A 24,832-nucleotide genomic window follows, 5' to 3' on the forward strand; every position below is an offset into this window, starting at 1 on the left:
CACCAGTACCTGTTCTCAGGAAATTTGAGCTGGAGACAGATCACAAACCACAAATGTTCCTTTTGGCCGACAACAAGGCCATAAATGCAAATGCATCAGCCCGCATACAGAGGTGCCGTATGCCACCTATGACTATACAATTCGGCATAGATCGGGCACTGAAAACTGCACCGATGCACTCAGCAGACTCTCACTAGCCACCACCGAGGGGGCAATCAAGCATGCTGTTGAAATGGTCACGGCTGTGGAAGCTTTCGAAAGCGAAGGCTCACCCGTGACAGCCCGTCAGATCAAAGTCTGGACAAATAGAGATCCGCCACTGTCTTTAGTCAAGAAATGTGTCCTGAATGGGGAATGGGCAGCCACATACAGGGCATGCCCTGAGGAATTCAAACCATTTTACAGGCGCAAGGATGAACTCTCGATTCAGGCCGATTGCCTACTATGGGGAAACCGAGTAGTCATGCCCCAGATGGGCAGAGAGATATTCATCAGAGAACTCCACAATGAGCACCCGGGCATTATCATGATGAAGGCAATTGCCAGGTCACACGTTTGGTGGCCAGGGATAGATGCAGACCTGGAACTTTGTATTCGCAGGTGTAACACGTGCGCCCAACTGGGCAATGCGCGCAGGGAAGCCCCCCTTAGCCCCTGGTCCTGGCCCGCCAAACCATGGTCACGCATCCATGTGGACTACGCAGGTCCTTTCATGGGAAAAATGTTTTTGGTTGTAGTAAACGCCTACTCCAAATGGATCGAGTGTGACATTCTCAATTCAAGCACATCCTCTGCCAGGGTAGAAAGTCTACGGGCAATGTTCGCCACCCATGGTCTACCTGACGTCTTGGTCAGTGACAATGGCCCGTGCTTTACAAGCATTGAATTCCAAGACTTCATGGAAGGAAATAGTATCAACCATGTCAGAACGGCACCGTTCAAGCTGGCCTCAAACAGCCAGGCGGAACGAGCAGTGCAGATGATCAAACAGGGGATGCTCAGAATCCAAGGGGGTTCCCTACAAAGCCGCTTATCACGCCTCCTGTGGCCAATAGATCCCGACCACATTTGCTCACAGGGGTCCCACCTGCAGAGCTGCTGATGAAAAGGACGCTCAAAACCAGGTTATCCCTTATACACCCTACCATGAAAGAAATTGTTGAGAACAGGCGCCAGTCACAATGTGAGTACCATGACAGGAATGCGAGGGTGCGATGTATTGATGTCAATGACCCTGACTTTGTTCTCAACTACGCTGCAGGGCCTAACTGGGTCGCAGGCACTGTGATTGACAAAGAGTGGAATAGGATTCTGGTAGTTAAACTTACCAGTGGACAAATCTGCCGCAAACACGTGGATCAAACAAAAAGGAGGTTCAGCAACCCCATAGAAGAAGCAGAGGAAGAACACGATGTAGAGTTCACTCCTCCACAGGTGACCGAACACCGGAACCAAGTGGAGGAGAGCCCAGCCACTGTGGGCAGTCCGGACAGGCCTGAGGCATCGCAAACAGCAGACAGTCAGGCCAGCGCCCAACAACCGGAGCCCCAACTCAGGCGCTCTACAAGGGAGCATAAACCACCAGAGAGACTTAACCTGTGATCCCAATAAGACTTTGAGGGGGAGGTGATGTCATGTATTTAACTGTCATTGAACCCATGTATAAACTGACCTCAGTTGTACACTGTGAGAACATTGACCACTAGGTGGTGAACTTGTGGGAGACATTCCTAACCTTTCAGGTATAAAAGGGGAAGCTCCACCCACCTTCATCATTTCAGTGCTGGAATAAAAGTTACAGGTCACAGAGTGACCTTCTCTCAAGCATGGGAACGTGTGCATTTGTACTGTCTAGTAAGGACATATCACCCATGACCACCCAAGCAATCCATGACAGGGCTGTGGGTTTCTCCAAGATTGCTGGCTTCCCCAAGGTACGGGCTGCATTGATTGTACCCACATCGCCTTGCGAGCACCTTTGGAGGATTGGGAGAGGTGCAGGAACAGAAAAGGCTTCCTCTCTATTAACGTGCAGCTCGTGGGTGACGACATGCACCATATCACGCCAGTCGATGCAAGATACCCTGGGAGCACCAATGATGCATTCATCCTATGCGAGAGCATTATATCTGCCATGTTTCAGCAACAGCCAGAAGAGCAGAGCTAGCTACTCAGAGACAAAGGGTACAGCCTCGTCACCTGGCTCATGACGCCCCTACGCGTAACCTGGACGGAAGCTGACCGTGAGTACAACATAAGAACATAAGAATTAGGAACAGGAATAGGCCATCTAGCCCCTCGAGCCTGCTCCGCCATTCAATAAGATCATGGCTGATCTGGTCGTGGACTCAGCTCCACTTCCCCACCCTCTCCCCCCTAACCCTTAATTCCCTTATTGCTTAAAAATCTATCTTTGACTTGAAAACATTCAATGAGCCAGCCTCAACTGCTTCCTTGGGCAGAGAATTCCACAGATTCACAACCCTCTGGGAGAAGAAATTCTTTCTCAACTCGGTTTTAAATTGGCTCCTCCATATTTTGAGGCTGTGCCCCCTAGTTCTAGTCTCCCCCACCAATGGAAACAACCTCTCTGCCTCTATCTTGTCTATCCCTTTCATGATTTTAAATGTTTCTATAAGATCACCCCTCATCCTTCTGAACTCCAAGGAGTAAAGACCCAGTCTACTCAATCTATCATCATATGTTAACCCCCTCATTTCTCGAATCAGCCTAGTGAATCGTCTCTGTACCCCTTCCAAAGTTAGTATATCCTTCCTTAAGTAAGGTGACCAAAACTGCACGCAGTACTCCAGGTGCGGCCTTACCAATACCTTATACAGTTGCAGCAACACCTCCCTGCTTTTGTACTCCATCCCTTTCGCAATGAAGGCCAACATTCCATTCGCCTTCCTGATTACCTGCTGCACCTGCAAACTAACCTTTTGGGATTCATGCACAAGGACCCCCAGGTCCCTCTGCACCACAGCATGTTGTAATTTCTCCCCATTCAAATAATATTCCCTTTTAATTTTTTTTTTTCCCAAGGTGGATGACCTCACACTTTCCGACATTGTATTCCATCTGCCAAACCTTAACCTATCCAAATCTCCTTGTAGCCTCTCTGAGTCCTCTACACAACCCGCTTTCCCACTAATCTTAGTGTCATCTGCAAATTTTGTTGCACTACACTCTGTCCCCTCTTCTAGGTCATCTATGTATATTGTAAACAGTTGTGGTCCCAGCACTGATCCCTGTGGCACACCACTAACCACTGATTTCCAACCGGAAAAGGACCCATTTATCCCGACTCTCTGCTTTCTGTTCGCCAGCCAATTCTCTATCCATGCTAATACATTTCTTCTGACTCCGCGTACCTTTATCTTCTGCAGTAACCTTTTGTGTGGCACCTTATCGAATGCCTTTTGGAAATCTAAATACACCACATCCATCGGTACACCTCTATCTACCATGCTCGTTATATCCTCAAAGAATTCCAGTAAATTAGTTAAACATGATTTCCCCTTCATGAATCCATGCTGCGTCTGCTTGATTGCACTATTCCTATCCAGATGTCCCGCTATTTCTTCCTTAATGATGGTTTCAACCATTTTCCCCACTACATGTCGCACATTGCAATGCGCAGCATCATAGAGAGGACCACTGGCATCTTGAAACAGCGTTTCCGATGTCTGGACCATTTTGGAGGCTACTTACAATACTCCCCTGAGATTGTCGGTCAGTTCACTGTTGTGTGCTGCATGCTGCATAACTTAGCCATCATGAGGCAGCAGCACCTGGTAGTGGAAGACACACCTGCCGTGAGAGTGGCTGATGATAATGATGTGGAAGATGCAAATGATGAGCAGAAGGAGTAGGAGATGGAAGGGGAGGATGACGGCGATGAGGAAGACATGCAAGTGCCTGACGCCGGAGCACGACGCTGGAAGAGTGCGGGCCATGGTGCCCCTTTAACGATTGCTCGAGCCTTGCGCCAGCAGCTCATCTGTGAACGCTTTATTTGATGGCTGAGGGCTCAACTATTCCACATGGACCATGTTTACTGTTTGGAGCTGTTCCATCCTGTTGTGCTGTGTTAATGGAACATGATTCAGTTTTAATGTCAAATATATTTTATTCAAACGTTTAACAATAAAAATTATCCTTGTTTCAAACGTTACTTTAAGATCACTCTTTAAGGCCACTTAAAAACTTTAAAATCACTTACAAACTTTTATAAAGTTGTAAATTTACATAACTTACAAAAATGTTTAAAGGTGGGAACAGTTACAACATTAACAGCAATAATAATGACAACAACAACATCAACAGCAAAGTCAGGCAGTGGCGCAGTTTCTGGGCTTGGTACCAAGCTTATTCTTTCTAACATCTCGGGTACAAAAAATCTGCAAAAGGACATAGACAGGCTAAGTGAGTGGGCAAAAATTTGGCAAATGGAGTATAATGTTGGAAAGTGTGAGGCCATGCACTTTGACAGGAAAAATCAAAGAGCAAATTATTATTTAAATGGAGAAAGATTGCAAAGTGCCGCGTTAGAGCGGGACCTGGGGCTACTTGTGCATGAAACACAAAAGGATAGTATGCAGGTACAGCAAGTGACCAGGAAAAGGACAATGGAATCTTGGCCTTTATTACAAAGGGGATGGAGTATAAAAGCAGGGAAGTTTTGCAACAGCTATACAGGGTATTGGTGAGGCCACACCTGGAATACTGCGTGTAGTTTTGGTTTCCATATTTACGAAAGGATATATTTGCTTTGGAGGCAGTTCAGAGAAGGTTCACTAGGTTGATTCCGGAGATGAGGGGGTTGACTTATGAGGAAAGGTTGAGTAGGTTGGGCCTCTACTCATTGGAATTCAGAAGAATGAGAGGTGATCTTATCGAAACATATAAGATTATGAGGGGACTTGACAAGATGGATGCAGAGAGTCTCCACTGATGGGGACTAGAACTAGAGGGCATGATCTTCGAATAAGGGGCCGCCCATTTAAAACAGAGATGAAGAGAAATTTCTTCTGAGGGTTGTAAATCTGTGGAATTCGCAGCCTCAGAGAGCTGTGGAAGCTGAGACATTGAATGAACTTAAGACAGAAATAGACAGTTTCTTAAACAATAACAGGATAAGGGGTTATGGGGAGCGGGAAAGGAAGTGGATCTGAGTCCATGATCAGATCAGCCATGATCTTATTGAATGGCGGAGCAGGCTCGAGGGGCTGTATGGCCTACTCCTGTTTCTATTTCTTATGTTCTTATGTACTGCGCACCTCTTGAGAGTGGGGGCCGTCGGCTTTGGGCTCTTCAGCGGCTGGTGTGGGGATTGGAGTGGGAGTGACAGTTGATTCTGTCAATGGATGCAGGGTCTGGCCCTGTTCCCCTATTGCAGCATCGAACTCCAACATGCCATCCCTCATGTGCCCTGACAGTGTCTCAATGACCTGCAATATTCCTTCTGTCATGTTGAGCAAAACTGTCTGAAGTACCTGCAACATTCCCTCCCTCACGACCATTATTCCCTCACTGATGGTCCCGGATATCGTTCCCATTTCACATGTCATTGCTGTTACTTCTCCCGACAGTCCCGCTACCTCATCACTCAGCCCATTGATGGCATCCAGGAGTGATCGGGTAAGGTCAATGCTCTCCGCACTCAATGACATCATCCGAACCACATCTGTTAGATCCTGCACCTCAGGAGAGCGCGGTCAAGCTCTCCTTCCCCTCCTCACCACGGGTGTGGCTCACACCCCACCACTGAGACCTGCAGCCTGGGACAGTGGGGCCCTGGATGGGTTGGTTGGGCCTCTACTCATTGGAATTCAAAAGAATGAGAGTTGATCTTATCGAAATGTATAAGATTATGAGGGGGCTTGATAAGGTGGATACAGAGAGGATGTCTCCACTGATGGGGACTAGAACTAGAGGGCATGAGCTTAGAATAAGGGGCCACCCATTTAAAACAGAGTTGAGGAGGAATTTCTTCTCTCAGAGGGTTGTAAATCTGTGGAATTCGCTGCCTCAGAGAGCTGTGAAAGCTGGGACATTGAATAAATTTAAGACAGAAATAGACAGTTTCTTAAACGATAAGGGAATAAGGGGTTATGGGGACCGGGCGGGGAAGTGGAGCTGAGTCTATGATCAGATCAGTCATGATCTTATTGAATGGCGGAGCAGCCTCGAGGGGTAGCATGGCCTACTCCTGTTCCTATTTCTTATGTTCTTATGCTATGTTCTTATGTGCCCCGTTCAATCCCAACACTGGGACCTGCAACCTCAGTAGTTGTGGCACTGGGTGTGCCTCGCTGCACCACACCACTGGGACCTGCAACCTCGGAAGGTGGGGCCCTGGGTGTGCCTCGCTGCACCACACCACTGGGACCTGCAACCTCGGAAGGTGGGGCCCTGGGTGTGCCTCGCTGCACTACACCACTGGAACCCGCAACCTCGGAAGGCGTGAAACCATGGAATGTCCCACCAGCACTCAAACCACAGGTCACAGAAGGGGCTGTCACTTCCATGAGCGGCACCTCCTCAAAAGTCAGTACAACAGTGGGAGCTTCATCCAGCTTCATCCCCTCCCCCTCACCCCCATGTTCTTGGTCTGGAGGATTGGATTGGAAGATGTTCTCCTCTTCAGCCTCATCCGTGTCAGAATCTTCTTCTGCATCGTCAGGGTTGGCCTCAAGTTCTGCAAAATATAACAGAACAGTCAAGTGGTTAGCAGCAGAGGAGGGGGCAGGGTGGGTGGCATGAGTGGGCTCACACATCGCAGGCCAGGCAGCAGGTTGATTTGAAGGACCACGATGAATTTGCAGGACTTACCCTCTCCCTTGAGTGTGGGCCCAGCTTGTGCAGTACTGATTGCTTTTTTCCAGGCAGGACCCATCAAAGCAGCGACCCTCTCTTCCAAGGGTGTCAGAGAATGCAGATTTGCCGGGCCTCCTCCTGTTCGAGTTATTTCTCTTTTGTTATGTGCCACCTTCCTCTGCAAAGATGAAAACCTAACTTTTTTAAGGGGGTGTCTTTCTGCTGGGTGGGATATACAGATGGTCACATTTACAATTGCAATTGCATTGAATAAATGAAAATATTACTTACACCAACTACTTGACCAAGGTCCTGCCACTTCATTTTACGCTGGCCTCCAGATCTTGTGCTGGTCACCACTGCGCAGTAATCTTCTGCAACTTGGTTCCAGCATTTCTTCATTTCTTTGGCTGGAACTTTTATGCAACCTTCACTAGTGTCCAGCTCCTGCCATCTGTTCTCAATCACAGTAACTTCTTCCTGTAAGAAATTCTTGGTTCTTGCACCATGTTGCATCTTGTACTACTGCAGCTGCGATTACTCCAATGCTCTCACACAACACTCAACGTTCTCTCACACACAAGTGGCTCTTTAAAAATGGCCGATGGCCAACTTGGAGCTGTACTGTGCATGCGCGTCCATTGCAACGACATAAAAAACGTAACTTTTTTTTCCGCGCCTGCGCAGGAGGTGCGGCATCGTTTATCAGCGCAGATAGCAGGCTCCGCCCCCCGAGGCGACTGGGCACGAGGCATGGCGCCAAATTCGAATTATACATTGGGGAAACTTTGGCAAATGATTTCTTTTGCATTTCTGGCCTAGAAAAACAGGCAATACGCCAGAAAATGGGCTTGGGCAAAATTGAGCCTTCTGTCTTTGACATGAGCATCCTCGACTCCATCCAACAGCATGCTACCCGCCGCCACCTCAGCACAACCCCAGCCCAGCATGAGGCTGAAAAGGCCATCTGGCAGCTGAAAAATAACAGGGCCTCAGGAGTAGATGGAATCCCGGGAGAAAGTTCTAAAGCATGGCGGAGAAGTACTCTTGGAGTGAATCCATGACCTCATCTCTCTTATCTGGAAGGAGGAGAGCATGCAAGGCAATCTCAGAGACGCCCTAATCGTGACCATTTTCAAGAAAGGTGACAAGACCGATTGCGGTAATTACAGAGGAGTCTCCCTGCAGTCTGCCACAGGGAAAATTATCACAAGAATCCTCCTCAGTCGTCTCTTTCCAGTAGCTAAAGAGCTCTTCCCAGAGTCGCAATTCGGATTCTTCCCACTTAGAGGCACAACGGACATGATTTTCACCGCGCGTCAAATCCAAGAAAAGTGTAGGGAGCTGCGCCAACCTCTGTACATGGCCTTCTTTGACCTCACAAAGGCCTTAGACTCTGTCAACCATGAGCGATTATGGAGTCTCCTGCTCAACTTCAGCTGTCCTCAAAAATTTGTCACCATCCTCTGCCTGCTTCACGATGATCCATGATCACGATGATGCAAGCCATGATCCTTACCAATGGATCCACCACAGACCCAATACAAGTGCAGACCGGGGTCAAGCAAGGCTGTGTCATTGCACCAATGCTCTTCTCAATCTTTCTCGTTGCAATGCTTCATCTAACCTCCAACAAGCTTCCCGCTGGAGTGGAGTTAATCTACAGGACGAGTGGGAAATTGTTCAACCTGCGTCATCTCCAGTCGAGTACCAAGGTTGCCCCAACCTCTGTCATTGAATTATAGTATGCAGATGATGCTTGCATTTGCACACACTCAGAGGCCAAACTCCAAATCATCGTTGACACCTTCACTGAAGTGTACGAGAGTCTGGGCCTTTCATTAAACATCCGTAAGACAAAGGTTCTCTACCAACCTGTCGCCCCCCCGCCCCCCCTCACAGTACTGCCCCCCGATCATCAAGATCCATGACAAGACCTTGGACAGCATGGTCCTTATTCCATACCTTGGGAGCCTACTGTCAGCGAGGGCAGACATCGATGACGAAATCCAACATCGCCTTCAGTGTGCCAGCGCAGTCTTCGGTCGCCGGAGGAAAAAAGTGAAGACCAAGATCTCAAACCCAGCACCAAGCTCAAGGTCTACAGAGCAGTAATGATTCCCGCCTTCCTTTATGCTTCAGAGACATGGACAATGTAAAATAGGCACCTCAAAGCACTGGTAAAGTACCACCAATGCTGCCTCCGCAACATCCTGCAAATCCATTGGCAGGGTAGGTGTCTCAACATCAGTGTTCTCCCTCAGGCCAACATCCCCAGCATCAAATCATTGACCATGCTCAATCAGCTCTGATGGGTGAGCCATGTAGTCTGCATGCCTGATACAAGACTCCCGAAACAGGCACTACTCCAAGCTCCGTCACGACAAGCGAGTCCCAGGAGGGGAGAGAAAACACTTCAAGGACACCCTCAAAGCCTCCTTGAAAAAATGTAACATCCCCACTGAATCTTGGGAATCCCTGGCCCATGATCGCTCAAAGTGGAGAAGAAGCTTTCGGGAAGGAGCCGAACACTTTGAGTCCCTTGATTGGGAGCACGCGGAAGTCAAGTACAAACAGCAGAAGGAGCATACGGCAAACCAAGCACCCCTCCCACCTGTCCCTTCAACCATCACCTGCCCCACCTGTGACAGAGTCTGTCGATCCCGCATTGGACTCATCAGCCACCTTAGAACCCATGCTTGTATGGAAGCGTCATTCTCGACTCCAAGGGACTGCCTAAGAAGAAGAAGGGGTATGTTACTCAAACTGGTGTGTTATTCTTCCTGGTGTGTTATTCATCCTGATCTGTTATTCATCCTGATCTGTTATTCAACCTGCCATGTTTTTCATCCTGGTGCAATATTCATCCTGACGTCTTAGTCACCCTGTTTGGTTATGAGTTAAAACTTCATGCACAGGACTCAAACCCACAATAATCTGACACATGCTACCAACTGAGTTAAGCTGACACTTTCCAGTGTTATTCACTCTGGTTGCTCATTCTGGTGTGTTATTCATCCCGGTGTGTTATTCAACCTGATGTAATATTATTCACACTGTTTGGACATGAGTTAAAACTTCTTGCACAGGGCTCAAACCCACAATATTCTGAGGCAACAGTGCTACCAACTGAGTTAAATTGACAATTGTGGTCTTTCTAGCATTATTCACCCTGGTGTGTTATTCATTCTGTGTTTTCATGTCAGCTGTGGCTCAGTGGATAGCATTCTCGCCTCTGAGTTAGAAGGTTGTGGGTTCAAGTCCCACACCAGGGACTTGGACACAGAAATGTAGGCTGACACTCTAGTGCAGTACTGAGAGAATACTACACTGTTGAAGGTGCCGTCTTTCAGATGAGATATTAAACCTGCTCTCTCAGATGGGCATAAAAAATCCCATGGCACTACTTTGAAGATCCATGGTGTCCTGGCCAATATTTATGTCTTAATCAACATAACAAAAGCAGATTATCTGGTCATTGTCATATTGCTGTTTGTGGGAGCTTGCTTGTGTACAAATTGGCTGCTGCCTTTCTTTCATTGCAATAATGACTACACTCCAAAAGTACTTTATTGGCTGTAAAGTGCTTTGAGATGTCTGGTGGTTGTGAAAGGTGCTATATAAATCCAAGTATTTCTTTATTTTTTTTCTTCATTCTGTGGATGTGGGCATTTCTGGCAAGGCCAGCATTTATTGCCCATCCTTAATTGCCCTTGAGAATATGCTTATGGAGGGAGTCAGAGCACTCAGGGAGGTCCTCTTCCCTTCCCATGGGCAGAAGAGACCTCCCTAGGAGACCACCACAGCTGGGTAGCACATTGCAGAGGCGATCACAAGCAAGGATGTCGTCAGGAGGACCTGGGTGCAGTGGTGCAAACATTTTCAATTATCTCATTAGATCACAAAATGTTAGTACAATGCCACACTCATCTTCATTCTGCTGTGCCTCTCATCACATCCCCTTCACTCTGCCTTCCCTATCCTACTCCTGCATCTCCTTACTCACACCAACTTACCTTGCACCTCCACCCATCCCTCTCTCTCCATCTATCTTATCATATCCCCATCTCACTAGCCACCCATCACACTCACTCCTCACACTCATCCTCATCCTCGTGCAATTGTACCAACTAATAACACACAAATAAGAACATAAGAATTAGGAACAGGAGTAGGCCATCTAGCCCCTTGAGCCTGCTCCGCCATTCAACAAGATCATGGCTGATCTGGCCGTGGACTCAGCTCCACTTACCCGTCCGCTCCCCATAACCCTTAATTCCCTTATTGGTTAAAAATCTATCTATCTGTGATTTGAATACATTCAATGAGCTAGCCTCAACTGCTTCCTTGGGCAGAGAATTCCACAGATTCACAACCCTCTGGGAGAAGAAATTCCTTCTCAACTCGGTTTTAAATTGGCTCCCCCGTATTTTGAGGCTGTGCCCCTAGTTCTAGTCTCCCCGACCAGTGGAAACAACCTCTCTGCCTCTATCTTGTCTATTCCTTTCATTATTTTAAATGTTTCTATAAGATCACCCCTCATCCTTCTGAACTCCAACGAGTAAAGACCCAGTCTATTCAATCTATCATCATAAGGTAACCCCTTCATCTCCGGAATCAGCCAAGTGAATCGTCTCTGTACCCCCTCCAAAGCGAGTATATCCTTCCTTAAGTAAGGTGATTAAAACTGCACGCAGTACTCCAGATGCGGCCTCACCAATACCCTATACAGTTGCAGCAGGACCTCCCTGCTTTTGTACTCCATCCCTCTCGCAATGAAGGCCAACATTCCATTTGCCTTCTTGATTACCCGTTGCACCTGCAAACTAACTTTTTGATATTCATGCACAAGGACCCCCAGGTCCCTCTGCACCTCAGCATGTTGTAATTTCTCCCCATTCTAATAATATTCCCTTTAACTGTTTTTTTTCCCAAGGTGGATGACCTCACATTTTCCGACATTGTATTCCATCTGCCAAACCTTAGCCCATTCACTTAATCTATCTAAATCTCTTTGCAGCCTCTCTGTGTCCTCTACATAACCCGCTTTCCCACTAATCTTTGTGTCATCTGCAAATTTTGTTACACTACACTCTGTCCCCTCTTCCAGGTCATCTATGTATATTGTAAACAGTTGTGGTTGCCAATTGGGTGTTTTATCCAATGTTCCTGTAAAGTTTCTGTTAATGTGCTATCAAACCTTTATTTTCAACACTTTCCATTCTTGGACAGATTTGTGTGCACCTTTGTAAGTGGCTTAGTGAGTTGTAGTGAATATTGAGATATAATGGTACTCCCCGCAATGGTGGTGAGTGTGAAAGGAATGGCTTAGACATTGTAGGGATGCTTCATTGTGTTTATGTGAGGTGGTGCCAACCTGATGCATCATGTGGCAGCCAGTGTGTGTAGCAAAAAGTGAAGTAAATATGGCCATGGTGAAGCCATCCCTGGCCTCCCGAGCAGCAATGTGGTCGGATGTTGGTGCCCTCTGTCTTATACAGCATCAGATGATTGCGGAGTAGGTTGGTGTTGCTGGTGCTGCTGGTATGCCTGATGCTGCTGGTGTTGGGATTGATCATGGTCGGATTCTGAAGACCAAGGTGAGAAACTATACAGGGCACCATGTTGATGGAATAGATGGCAGGTGAAGTAGAGATGATAGAAGCATTCTGTCAATGGTGAGAGAGTTTTTCCAATGAGGTAAGAGTGGAAAGTGGAACGCCTGCAGAATCTGTGTTGGAAATGGACTGTGAAACAGATTGTAGCTGAGAAAAGTGATGATCTGTTAGGTGGGAGCTTTTACTGTACATTTGAAGCTATCAAGTAATCAGCTGGAGCAATGGCCGTGGTCGCCGAACAGTGTGGTTCCCATGGCCATGAAGTTAAAGTCAAAAGGTAAGTTAAAAAAGCCTATTAATTATCTGTCAACTAGATGCTAATGAGTTTAATTGGATCGCCTGCCGGGTCTGCTCAGAGCAGATAGATCTGCCTTTGGGAACGGTGCATTGCGATGGTTGACAGTGCGTTCCTGACCCGTTGCAAAAACATATTTTCCCACTTGACCCGCCACCAATCCTGCCCGTTGACCGGTCTCTCTGTTCCTGCACCCCTTTTAAAACTATACCATTTAGTTTATATCGCCTCTACTCATTCTTCCTTCCAAAATCCATCACTTCACAGTTCTCTGCGCTAAATTTCATCTGCCATGTGTAAGTCCATTTCACCAGTCTGTCTATATCTTGTGAAGTCTGTAACTATCTTCCTCACTGTTTACTGCATTTACAAGTTTTGTGTCATCTGCAACTTTTGAAATTATGCCCTTTATACCCAAGCTCAGGTCATTAATGAAAAGCAGCAGTGATCCTAACCACTGTATACTTCCCTCCAGTCTGAAAAGCAGCCATTCACCACCACTCTCTACTTACTGTCACTTAGGAAATTTCGTGTCCATACTGCTGCTGGTCCTTTAATCTCCTGGGCTTCAATCGTGCTAACGGCTAATATCTTGTACTTTATAAAAATGCCTTTTGTAGTCTATATACACATCAACCACACTACTGTCATCAACCCTCTTGCTGCAAAATAACCTGCTGCTGGCCAGATCAGGGGCCATACTTTGTCATTGGCTGTCAAAGTAATCACCGTCCTTAAATTTTTCATCTCAGTCTCCTTCTAGGAGGCTAAAGGAGATATTACCCACACCTCCCAGTCTGCAGTAGCAGTTACAGGTCACCAATGCCATCCTTGCCAGAGCAAACCAGTACTTTATGTTCCCAATGGATGCTAACAGCCAGAATGAGAGAATTCTGGGATTTGCAGCAGTGGCTGGATATCCTTGTGTCCAGGGCATAATCAACTACATTCATGCAGCTATCAGAAGATGAGCCAGAGGATTTCCGGCCTCTTGCGCATTCACAGTTTCCTTCACTCCACCTCTGGCAGCCATGGTTCTAAATTCTGTAAGCTCCCTAACCTCTCTGCCTCTCCAACTTAAGCCATTTCTTAAAACCTATCTCTTTGACCAAGGTATTAGTCACCTGTCCTAATATCTCTTTACATGGCTCGGAGTCACATTTTGTCTGATAATGCTCCTGGGCTGTGCCTTGGGACATTTTACTATGTGAAAGGTGCTGTATAAATGTAAGTTGTTGTGAACACTCCATTAATGTGCAACTTGTGTGTGATCACCACAGAAAGATAATGCAAGTGTGTGCTGGCAGCTGCCATAACAACTTTATCTTATGACACTCAACCACCTCCCCCACCTTTCCCCACATCCAGGAACATCAGAGGATGCGCCCGAAATTCACCGTCCTCGAAGTGACGGCTAATGTGGAGTTTGGCCGGTCGATCAAAAAAATCGATCGGCCGCTGCGGTCAGGTACTTTTCCCTCCCCGAGCCATATTCAGCTCAGGGAGGATTTCAGTGGTGTTCACTTCAGCCGTAAATGACGCTGTGAAGCCGCTGTAAAGGAAGCTTTCCAGCGGTGAGCTCTGCAGCGTGCAGGCCATTGAAAAGGGACGACCACAGTGAAATTCACCGAGGAAAAGGTAGGACGTTTTCGATGAGGTGCTCGAACGCGACACCACTGGGGCTTTTTGGTAGTTACAAAGTTTTATTACTTATTATTGTTTTTATTTCATTTTTCAGCATGCATCCGCAGTATTTATCTTTTGATATTAATTCATTAATTATTAGTGTTTTTATTTAATTTTCCATGGTCTGCAGTATTTAGCTTTTGATATAATGTTATTAATTGCTCTGCCTCCATTAAACCTGCTGAGTGCTGCTCAGAGGTTTGCACATACCCCTGTACTTTTGTACAACTTTCAGGTCTGAGTCTTTAGTGAGCTTCAGAGACCTGCTTGGCAGGGTTCACCCTGAGGATGGGAGGAGTGTTGGGAGGGTGACACTTGGTATACCTGGTCAGAAGCAGGGCGGCACGCAGGAGAAGGCATCACTGTCAGCACTGTGCAGACAGGCAGCGGGCAAGGGAGGCAGCAACCATGATTCATTCATTCTGTGCCAGGCCAGTGTGCCCACCGTCTTCACTGGCCTGAATCAGGATTGCGGTTGGCTGCTTGGGGACAAGGGATATCCCCTGTCCACTTGGCTGTTCACACCTCTGCAGAATCCCAGGGCAGCGCCAGAGCATGCATACAATGACGCTCATTGTGCCACCAGGTGCATCATCGAGCATCGGCATCCTTAAGCAGAGATTCTGGTGCCTGGACTGCATGGCAGCCATTTGAGCTTCCACCAAAGCTGCAAAAGCTGTGAACATTGACTCGTGTAGCAAGAGCCCATATGCAGTGTCACTGAAGGTGGCCACACACTCTAAGGTATACTGCAATGTGCTGATGTTATGTGAGATGACACCACACAGGCTGCAAATGGACTCTACCATACTTTCAGCCATAGTGCTGAAACTCCATGGCAGACCTTTCAATACCTGGGAGAGGACCTTACCTTCTGGTGAGCTATCTTCTGGGCTGTCCCTGTCACCCATCACCTACTGCTGCTCACCTGTGCTGTGTGCTCACCACATACAGACCCTCCTACCTCACTCTAAACCAGTTGTGGTGCCAATCTCTGTGTTGGTGCTTGGGAGAAATGCAGTGTGTGACGCAGACTCCTCAGAATGATTTTCCTCCTCTGAGGTGCCTTCATCTGTGGGCTGAGGCTTTTGAGAAAGAGCTAGTGGAAAGACCATGCTAGGGCCACCATCGTTGAGCTGATCTGAGAGTCAGCTGACAAAAAAACGGCAGCCTGGAGCGCTGGCGCCCTCCCCTTTAAGTACCACCCTGAGAGCAGATGTCAGCGAGCTACACGACACACGAAGCTGGCGTTGACATCCGCTCGCAGCCCGTGGGGCAATTTCCCCTGCAGGGCACTAAGGGATCAGCGCGGGGCGATGAGGGGTTGCTGCGCACGCCGATTACGTCATTGCCGGCTGCAAGGCGGCCCAAGGCGCCATAGCAGCGCCTCTGCAAACTCCCGGGCAATTTCCCAGGAGGCGGTAACGACCCCCTCCCCCCGGTAAATGTGTCTTGCCTCCCGTTAGTGCCCCCCAGAGGCACTAACGGGGCTATAAAAAGGGGCAATTATGCCCCCTCCGTGTTTGTTGTTCATATGCACACTTTGAACCACTGGAAACAGGGTGTACACGTGATTCACTTGTGTAGTGTACATATGTTTGTGACTGGAGCCTGTAGATCTTGCAAGAATTTTTTGCAGACTGAGAAACATTTTGAATTCAGTCCAGTTTCTGCTGTTTTTAATGTTATTTTATTATTTAAAAATTCAATAAAATTCCCAATAAAAATATCCACAGAGTATATTTCCGAATTGATTCCATTTTTATGGTGAATTAGCTACATGTGGAAACTAGTAAAATGAGATTGGGTCTCAATCTTGTGATATTCATGGCACTTCAGTTTCAATGTAACAGGATAGTTATACTTTTGCTATTTGCATAGGAAAAGCACAATTTAGTTAATTATTGGGAGAGGATCATATTAATTTTAGACACAATTCAATTTTCCGCTAGTACATGGTGCACTAACCTGCAATATTCAGATGAGAACTGAACTGCAAAATGCTGGTGCAAAGGCACCTAGGCAGCAGAGATTACTGCCTAGAAATTCATTGGTGCTGTGCTCGTTTTACAGACTTATATGGCGACGGTGCACACAAGCCCATCCTCCACTTGTAGTGCACTGCCAACAATATTGGATTGGGCACCTCGGTTGTGCCTAATGCACAAGCCTGACGATTCAGGAAACTCATTATATTTAAATAAGGGTCCTACGCTGAACACATTTGTGATATTGGGCTGCCTCAGCGCCAGACTCCCCATGTGATAAACTTGTTCAACCTGTGCCACTAACAGGCAGTAAGGACCCGTCAGCCATACTCTTCATACAGGTTAGCTGCTGGTTTGTCCTTTTAGGCTGCTATGTTTTTTGGCCTATTTTCTGACTTCTACAACTTAATTCTGACTTTGCATAAGAAGTTATTACTGGTGCTGGTCTGCTTTTGGCTGCCTTCAAAACAGTTTTACCACAGTCAAGGGTGGCCTGGCAGGGCTGTCTTTGCAGCTGGAGGATGAGAGGGAGCAGCTAATAGGGGTAGGAGAGAGCAGGAGCAATTAGGAGAAGAGGGAGGAGAAGGATACTGTGCAGGAGGCTATGTCTACAGTGGGTACACAGGGAACACTTCTCTTTCCTGAACTTCACAGGGACAATGTCTCAGGCACCTTCGCTTCACAAAGAAGGCTATCACCGAGCTATGTCACCTGCTTCAGCCACAAGTCCAGAGGCCAGCCGCTTCAGGAGGATGCTTAAAGGTGAGGTGGCAGAGGTAAGTAAAAAAAAAACATACCTTTTTCTTCTAGTTTTCTTCTTTTTCTTCCCTTTTTCTTCTAGTTCCTGCCCACGATTGATCAGCACAGTACTCTGCTTGAGTGCTGGGCTGATCATGCCGGATCGCAGCTACCGTGGTGGTCCAGGTAGGTACTTTTTATTTTGCAGAGCCTGCAGTGATGGGCTTTCCCTTTAAGGGAGGGAAGGAGCCATTGAACGTGGCAGTGCTGCATGGCCCAGTGTGCACTGCTGCTGAAGTCTCCGCACTGCCTGCTGCCATTTGCACTCCAAGAAGGAAGTAGGAAGCAAACGGCAAATGTTTTAAAAGTTTGAAATCGTTAGCGCCTAGCGCTAAATTTTCAAACTTTAAAAAATTTGCACCCCAAACGGGGCGATAGTGAATTTCTCCCCCAATATCTTTAAGTGTTGCTGGTGAGGATTGTTGAGGACACACTGCTCTATGTTCACGAGCCTTTCACACTAAGTTGGGTGGCAGTGTGAGCTGTGAGGAGGGTACTAAGAGGCTGCAGGGTGACTTGGACAGGTTAGGTGAGTGTGCAAATGCATGGCAGATGCAGTATAATGTGGATAAATGTGAGGTTATCCACTTTGGTGGCAAAAACAGGAAGGCAGAATATTATCTGAATGGTGACAGGTTAGGAAAAGGGGAGGTGCAACGAGACCTGGGAGTCATGGTACATCAGTCATTGAAAGTTGGCATGCAGGTAAAGTAGGTGGTGAAAAAGGTAAATGGCATGTTGGCCTTCATAGCGAGAGGATTTGAGTATAGGAGCAGGGAGGTCTTACTGAAGTTGTACAGGGCCTTGACGAGGCCACACCTTGGATATTGTGTGCAGTTTTGGTCTCCTAATTTGAGGAAGGACATTCTTGCTTTTGAGGGAGAGCAGTGAAGGTTCACCAGACTGCTTCCTGGGATGGCAGGACTGAGATATGAAGAAAGACTGGATCGACTAGGCTTATATTCAATGGAATTTATAAGAATGAGAGGGGATCTTATAGAAACATATAAAATTCTGACGGGATTGGACAGGTTAGATGCAGGAAGAACGTACCCGATGTTGGGGAAGTCCAGAACCAGGGGTCACAGTCTAAGGATAAGGGGAAAGCCATTTAGGACCGAGATGAGGAGAAACTTCTTCACTCAGAAAATTGTGAACCTGTGGAATTCTCTACCACAGAAAGTTGTTGAGGCTAGTTCGTTAGATATATTCAAAAGGGAGTTAGATGTGGCCCTTACGGCTAAAGGGATCAAGGGGCAAGGAGAGAAAGCAGGAATGGGGTACTAAAGTTGCAAAAATGATCAGCCATGATCATATTGAGTGGTGGAGTAGGCTCGAAGGGCCGAATGACCTACTCCTGCACCTATTTTCTATGTCTCTATGTTTCTATGTTAGATTGCAATCAGTCTTCAAGCTGTGCATACTATGGCTATAGGAACAGTTTGGTCAGTAAGATGAAGACAGGGGGACCGAAATTGTCCCTTTCAATAAGAGCCGTGATCGCTTCAAAGAGGTAGCCACAGGTCAGTAAGCACTCTCCGCTCGGTCAGCGCGGAGGGGCCTCCAATTTGAAAATTGCCCTCGCGGATTTTCCCCACGGTGAACGTCTCTACCCTGCCCGTCTTGCTCCGCGTGGGAAATTGCCTGTGGGAAATTGCCCGTGGGAAATTGCCCTCCGTGAGCGGATCGGCCGCCGGCCGGCACTACTGCCAGCTTTCCCCAGCGGGATGCTTCTTGTGGCTGGGCGGCGCATCCGCCCTTAAAGGGGAGGGCGCACCGCCGCGGCCGCCGTTTTATTTTAATGACTCGGAGCAATGGCTGTTCTGACCCACCCACACTTCTGTCCCTCTGACGACGGCCGCTCCGAACTGCCTGCACTTCTGCCCCGCTGATGACACCACATCCGTGGTCCCCCGACCTGCGAGAGAACAGCTCCGTAGGTCAGCAAGTAAAAGAGCTGGAGCGACGTACCACTTCAACCTCCAGCGCGAGCTGCTCCAAGTGTGCGACTGGGTGATGTCATCAAAACCCTGGTCACGGTTTTGGAGTATGGGCAGGAACATCAGGAGGACCCAGGTACAGAGGAGTGGGAAGGTTGGGACGGATGAGCGGCGAGTGTTTGTGGCGAGATGCGGTGAATGTTTATGGTGGAGAAGCAGCGAGAGATCGTGGCGGAGGTGTGACAGATGAGGGTATGGGGCCCAGAAGAGCTGAGGGCCCGGGGCAGTACGGGCCAGCCCACACTGCGATATGTGTGCGCGCTAGGTCCGTGCAGCAGAGCAGGTCTCCAGTCGTCTTGGTTAACCCTTGCCACTGGACCAAGACCTAGCTCTGTCAAGCCCGTGTGGTGGCTGGTGTGCAACGGTCACCACACATTAAAAAAAATTCACGCACAGGCATCTTCCACCCCCTCAATTGGAATTCAGGAGCGGAACATCAGGTCCTTCATCGATACACCTGCGAACTCGTGGAAGCAAGTCATCCTTGTTCGAGGGACCGCCTATGATGATGATCCGCCCCACTCTATAAAAAAACAAAGAGCTGAATTTCCCCGGATTGTCTGCCCCATGCATTGGGGCGGATGGAACACTTAAAGATTGGTAGCTGCGCCCCATTTTGCGGCGGAGTGTAACTTCGGCCCCTTTGTGCCTAAGTTCTTGGACGGTAGCAATTCCATGGCAGCTACTACGATAGATCTGTGTTCATCAATGGAGAACTGTGACTAATGGGGCAGTGACTAATGGGGTACCGCAAGGTTCTGTGCTGGGGCCCCAGCTGTTTATATTGTACATTAATGATTTAGACGAGGGGATTAAATGTAGTATCTCCAAATTTGCGGATGACACTAAGTTGGGTGGCAGTGTGAGCTGCGAGGAGGATGCTATGAGGCTGCAGAGTGACTTGGATAGGTTAGGTGAGTCGGCAAATGCATGGCAGATGAAGTATAATGTGGACAAATGTGAGGTTATCCACTTTGGTGGTAAAAACAGAGAGACGGACTATTATCTGAATGGTGACAGATTAGGAAAAGGGGAGGTGAAACGAGACCTGGGTGTCATGGTACATCAGTCATTGAAGGTTGGCATACAGGTACAGCAGGCGGTTAAAAAAGCAAATGGCATGTTGGCCTTCATAGCGAGGGGATTTGAGTACAGGGGCAGGGAGGTGTTACTACAGTTGCACAGGGCCTTGGTGAGGCCACACCTGGAGTATTGTGTACAGTTTTGATCTCCTAACTTGAGGAAGGACATTCTTGCTATTGAGGGAGTGCAGCAAAGGTTCACCAGACTGATTCCCAGGTTGGCGGGACTGACATATCAAGAAAGACTGAATCAACTGGGCTTGTATTCACTGGAGTTCAGAAGAATGAGAGGGGATCTCATAGAAACGTTTAAAATTCTGACGGATTTAGACAGGTTAGATGCAGGAAGAATGTTCCCAATGTTGGGGAAGTCCAGAACCAGGGATCACAGTCTAAGGATAAGGAGTAAGCCATTTAGGACCGAGATGAGGAGAAATTTCTTCACCCAGAGAGTGGTGAACCTGTGGAATTCTCGACCACAGAAAGTTGTTGAGGCCAATTCACTAAATATATTCAAAAAGGAGTTAGATGTAGTCCTTACTACTAGGGGGATCAAGGGGTATGGCAAGAAAGCAGGGATGGGGTACTGAAGTTGCATGTTCAGCCATGAACTCATTGAATGGCGGTGCAGGCTCGAAGGGCCGAATGGCCTACTCCTGCACCTATTTTCTATGTTTCTATGTTTCTATGTACTATGGTGATTTTTTAAATGTATTCCCGACAGCGAGCTGTCCATTATATATTAACATAGTAACAGTTCAGGCAAAAGACCTTCTGTCCACCTAGCCCGCCTAGCCACAGTGATCCCATGGTACATTTTTAATAACTAATTTATTGACAAGAACATGTCTAGTGCCTCTTGAAACCCATTAAAGATTCTTGCTCAACCACCCATGATGTCGTCTATTCCATATACTTACCATTCTTTTCGTAAAAATGTTCTTCCTGCATTTTCTATTTTCTTTTGTTGTCCTTGTATTATTAGTATGTATAACATCTTGTGCTTAAATCCTGTACGTGGAGGAACAGCTTATTTGTCCAATTTGTCCAACTTTTTCATACTTCTATCAGATCCCCTCTCAATCCTCTCATTTCAAAAAAGAAAAGACCCAGGACAGTTTATCTTTCCTCATATGTAATTTCCTTAAATTTTGGGATACAATGTGCAGCCATTTCTCTGTACCCACTCCAGTAAGTTTTGAAATAGGGAGACCAAAGGGGTAATTTTAACTTTGGGTGATGAAGTAGAATGTACAATATTATATTGGCCAGCCATTACACCCCCCAAACCCGGTTTTCCCTTTCATTGACCTTAATGAAAGGACAGTTGGGCATAGTGCATAATGGGTGGTTAATTCAATATCGCACATTTTGAACCATCGGCCAAAGTTAAAATTACCCCCCAAAATGCAAGCAGTACTCCAGATATCAAATGCAGTTTTAAAATGACCTCTCCGAATTTATACATTATACCCTTTGCTATGCATCCCAACATTCTGTTTTTTGAACAGCCAGCGATCTTTGCACTGATGGTTTTAGTGATCTGTCCACTAAAACCCTAAGATCTCTATTCGGCTCTAATACCTCAACTACATTCATATTTAGTACAAAATCCACATCAACCTTCCCTCTGCTGAATTTTATAACCTTACATTTTCCTATGTTAAATTGCATTTTCTATTTCTCTACCCCCTGATCGAACTTGTCAAGATCTTTTTGAACTTGAGTGCATTGATTTTCATAATTTGCCACTGCTCCCAATTTGGCCATGCCTGCAAATCATCATCATAGGGGGTCCCTTGAATGAGGATGACTTGCTTCCACATGAGTTCACGGATGTTTCAATGAAGGACCTGATATTCCAGTCCTGAACTCCAGTTTGAAAGAGTGGAAGATGCCTGTGCATGGATTTTTTTAACATGTGGTGACCGTTGTACATCAGCCACCACACGGGCCTGACAGAGCTCGGCCTTTATTCAGTGGTAAGGGTTAACCAGAATACAGGTTACTGTTTGGAGTGTAGGCAGGTGCATCAGCGGGACCCTGGTAAAGCAGAGGAGCAGGAAGGTCGTGGTGGAGGTGCGGTGAGTAATCGAGGCGGTGGAGTGCTGAGGGATCGTGGCTGAGGTTCGGTGGGTGATCGTGGCGGAGGTTCAGCAAATATGGACACTTTGGACACATAAATGTTTTTCTTTGTATCACTTTCGGGTCTTGTCTATTTTCACCTCAAACCTTGGAAGTGGCTTTATCACTTGGAGTGAATGGTGACACATTATTGAACCTCGAGCATTGGGTCTTTGGGTGAGAGCAATGGCTTGGTCATTGTAGGGATGCTTTATTGTGTTAGTGGGGGAGGGGTGGAAGTTAGTACAGCATGTGGCAGTCAGGTGGCAACATTGAAGCTAGCTAAGTAAATCTGGCCATGATAGGCCATCCCAGACCTCCCGGGCAGCAACATGCGCCACTATTGGTGGCATCTGCAACTCAACTTCCTCCTCCACCAAAGAGGCTGTTTGCTGTGCGACATGCTCCTCTCGCAGCTCCAATTCTCGCTGTTGAGCTATGATGTGCAGCTTGCAGCAGACAATGATAATTCTGGAGATCCTGGCTGGTGCGTACTGAAGGCCTCCTCCAGACCTATCAAGGCATTTGAAGCACATCTTCAGCATGCCTATTGCTTGCTCACATCTGGTGGACATGTGGCTCTCATTATAATGCTCCTCGGTCTCAGTACTTGGCCTCCTCAGGGGTGTCATGAGCTACCTTTGTGGATAGCCCTTGTCTCCAAGCAGCCAGCCATTAATTGTGTTTGGAGGAGCGAAGAGCTTTTTTAAATTATTCGTTCCGGGATGTGGGCGTCACTGGAAAGGTCAGCATTTATTGTCCATCACTAATTGCCCTTGAAAAGGTGGTGCTGAGCCGTGTTCTTGAACCGCTGCGGTCCTTGTGGTGAAGGTATTCCTACAATACTGTTAGGGAGGGAGTTCCAGCATTTTGGCTCAGTGACAATGAAGGAATGGTGACATATTTTCAAGTCAGGATGGTGTGTAACTTGGAGGGGGACTTGCAGGTGATGGTGTTCCCATGCTCCTGCTGCCCTTCTAGATGGTAGAGGTTGCGGATTAGGGAGGTGTTGCCAAAGAAGCCGTGGTAGGTTGCTGCAGTGTATCTTATACATGGTACACACTGCAGCCACAGTGTACCAGTGGTGGAGGGAATGAATGTTGAAGGTGGTAGATGGGGTGCCAATCAAACAGGCTGCTTTGACCTGGATGGAGTCGAGTTTCTTGAGTGTTGTTGGAGCTGCACTCATCCAGGCAAGTGAAGAGTATACCATCGTACTTCTGACTTGTGACTTTCAGATGGTGGAAAGGCTTTGGGAAGTCAGGAGATGAGACACTCGCCGCAGAATACCCAGCCTCTGACCTGCTCTTGTTGCCACAGTATTTATGTGGCTGGACCAGATAAGTTGCTGGTCAATGGTAACCCCCGGGAAGTTGATGATGGGGGATTCGGCGATTGTAATGCTGTTGAATATCAAGGGGAGGTGGTTAGACTCTCACTTATTGGAGATGGTCATTGCCTGGCACTTGTGTGGCACGAATGTTAATTGCCACTTACCAGCCCAAGCCTGAACGTCGTCCAGGTCTTGCGGCATATGGGCATGGACTGCTTCATTTTCTGAGGAGTTGCGAATGGACATTATGATGGAGGGAAGGTCATTGATGCAGCAGCTGAAAATGGTTGGACTCAGGAAGGGTGGCCTAGCGCAGTAGGAAAGAGACATGACAACTGCCAGGGAATCTAGTGCACACATGCATAATCATCTTTTTATGGTTGCAGATGAGCTGCACATTGAGGGAGTGGAAGCCTTTGCGATTCATAAACACTCCTAGATGATGACGGGGTGCCTTCAAAGCCACGTGTGTGCAGTCGATGGCACCCTGCTGCTGTGGAATGTCAGCCAGAGCTGCAAAGCCAAGCACCCACTCAGTAACACTGGCTTCATCAGTGGCAAAGTTGATATAATTGGCTGACTTGTGAAATGTGGAATCAGTGGCTTGTGTGATGCATCTGTGGGCAGTCGACTGCAAATGTCTGCGGGAGGAGACTGAGGCAAAGAAATTGAAGGTGCTGGTGACATTGATAGCCAGTGACAAGGAGTGTCCATCAAGACCTCTGGGCAGCAGGTCTTGCACCAGCAAACTGCAAATGTCTACGAGGACCTGGCCCGATAGCCTGAGCCTCCTGAAGCACTGCTGCTCAGTCATGTTGAGGAAGCTCATCCTCTTCTTGTGTACACTGTAATGGGGATATCCCCTCTGATGCGCTTCAGCCCTGTGGTGCCCCCCCCCCCACCCTATCCTGTGGAACATTGAATCGTTGAGGAGAAGGCTTTTGTTGTGGTTGCTGCTGCTGGTGTGGCTGGTTTTGTTGGTGGTGGGGCTCATCTTAGTCCGATCCTGAGGCCCAAGATGAGATAGTATAAGCGGCACCCATGCTGATGTAGTAGATGGTAGGTGAAATAGCGATAAGAGGGATA

This window comes from Pristiophorus japonicus, chromosome 16, assembly GCF_044704955.1.
Source record: "Pristiophorus japonicus isolate sPriJap1 chromosome 16, sPriJap1.hap1, whole genome shotgun sequence".
Lineage (NCBI taxonomy): Eukaryota > Metazoa > Chordata > Chondrichthyes > Pristiophoridae > Pristiophorus > Pristiophorus japonicus.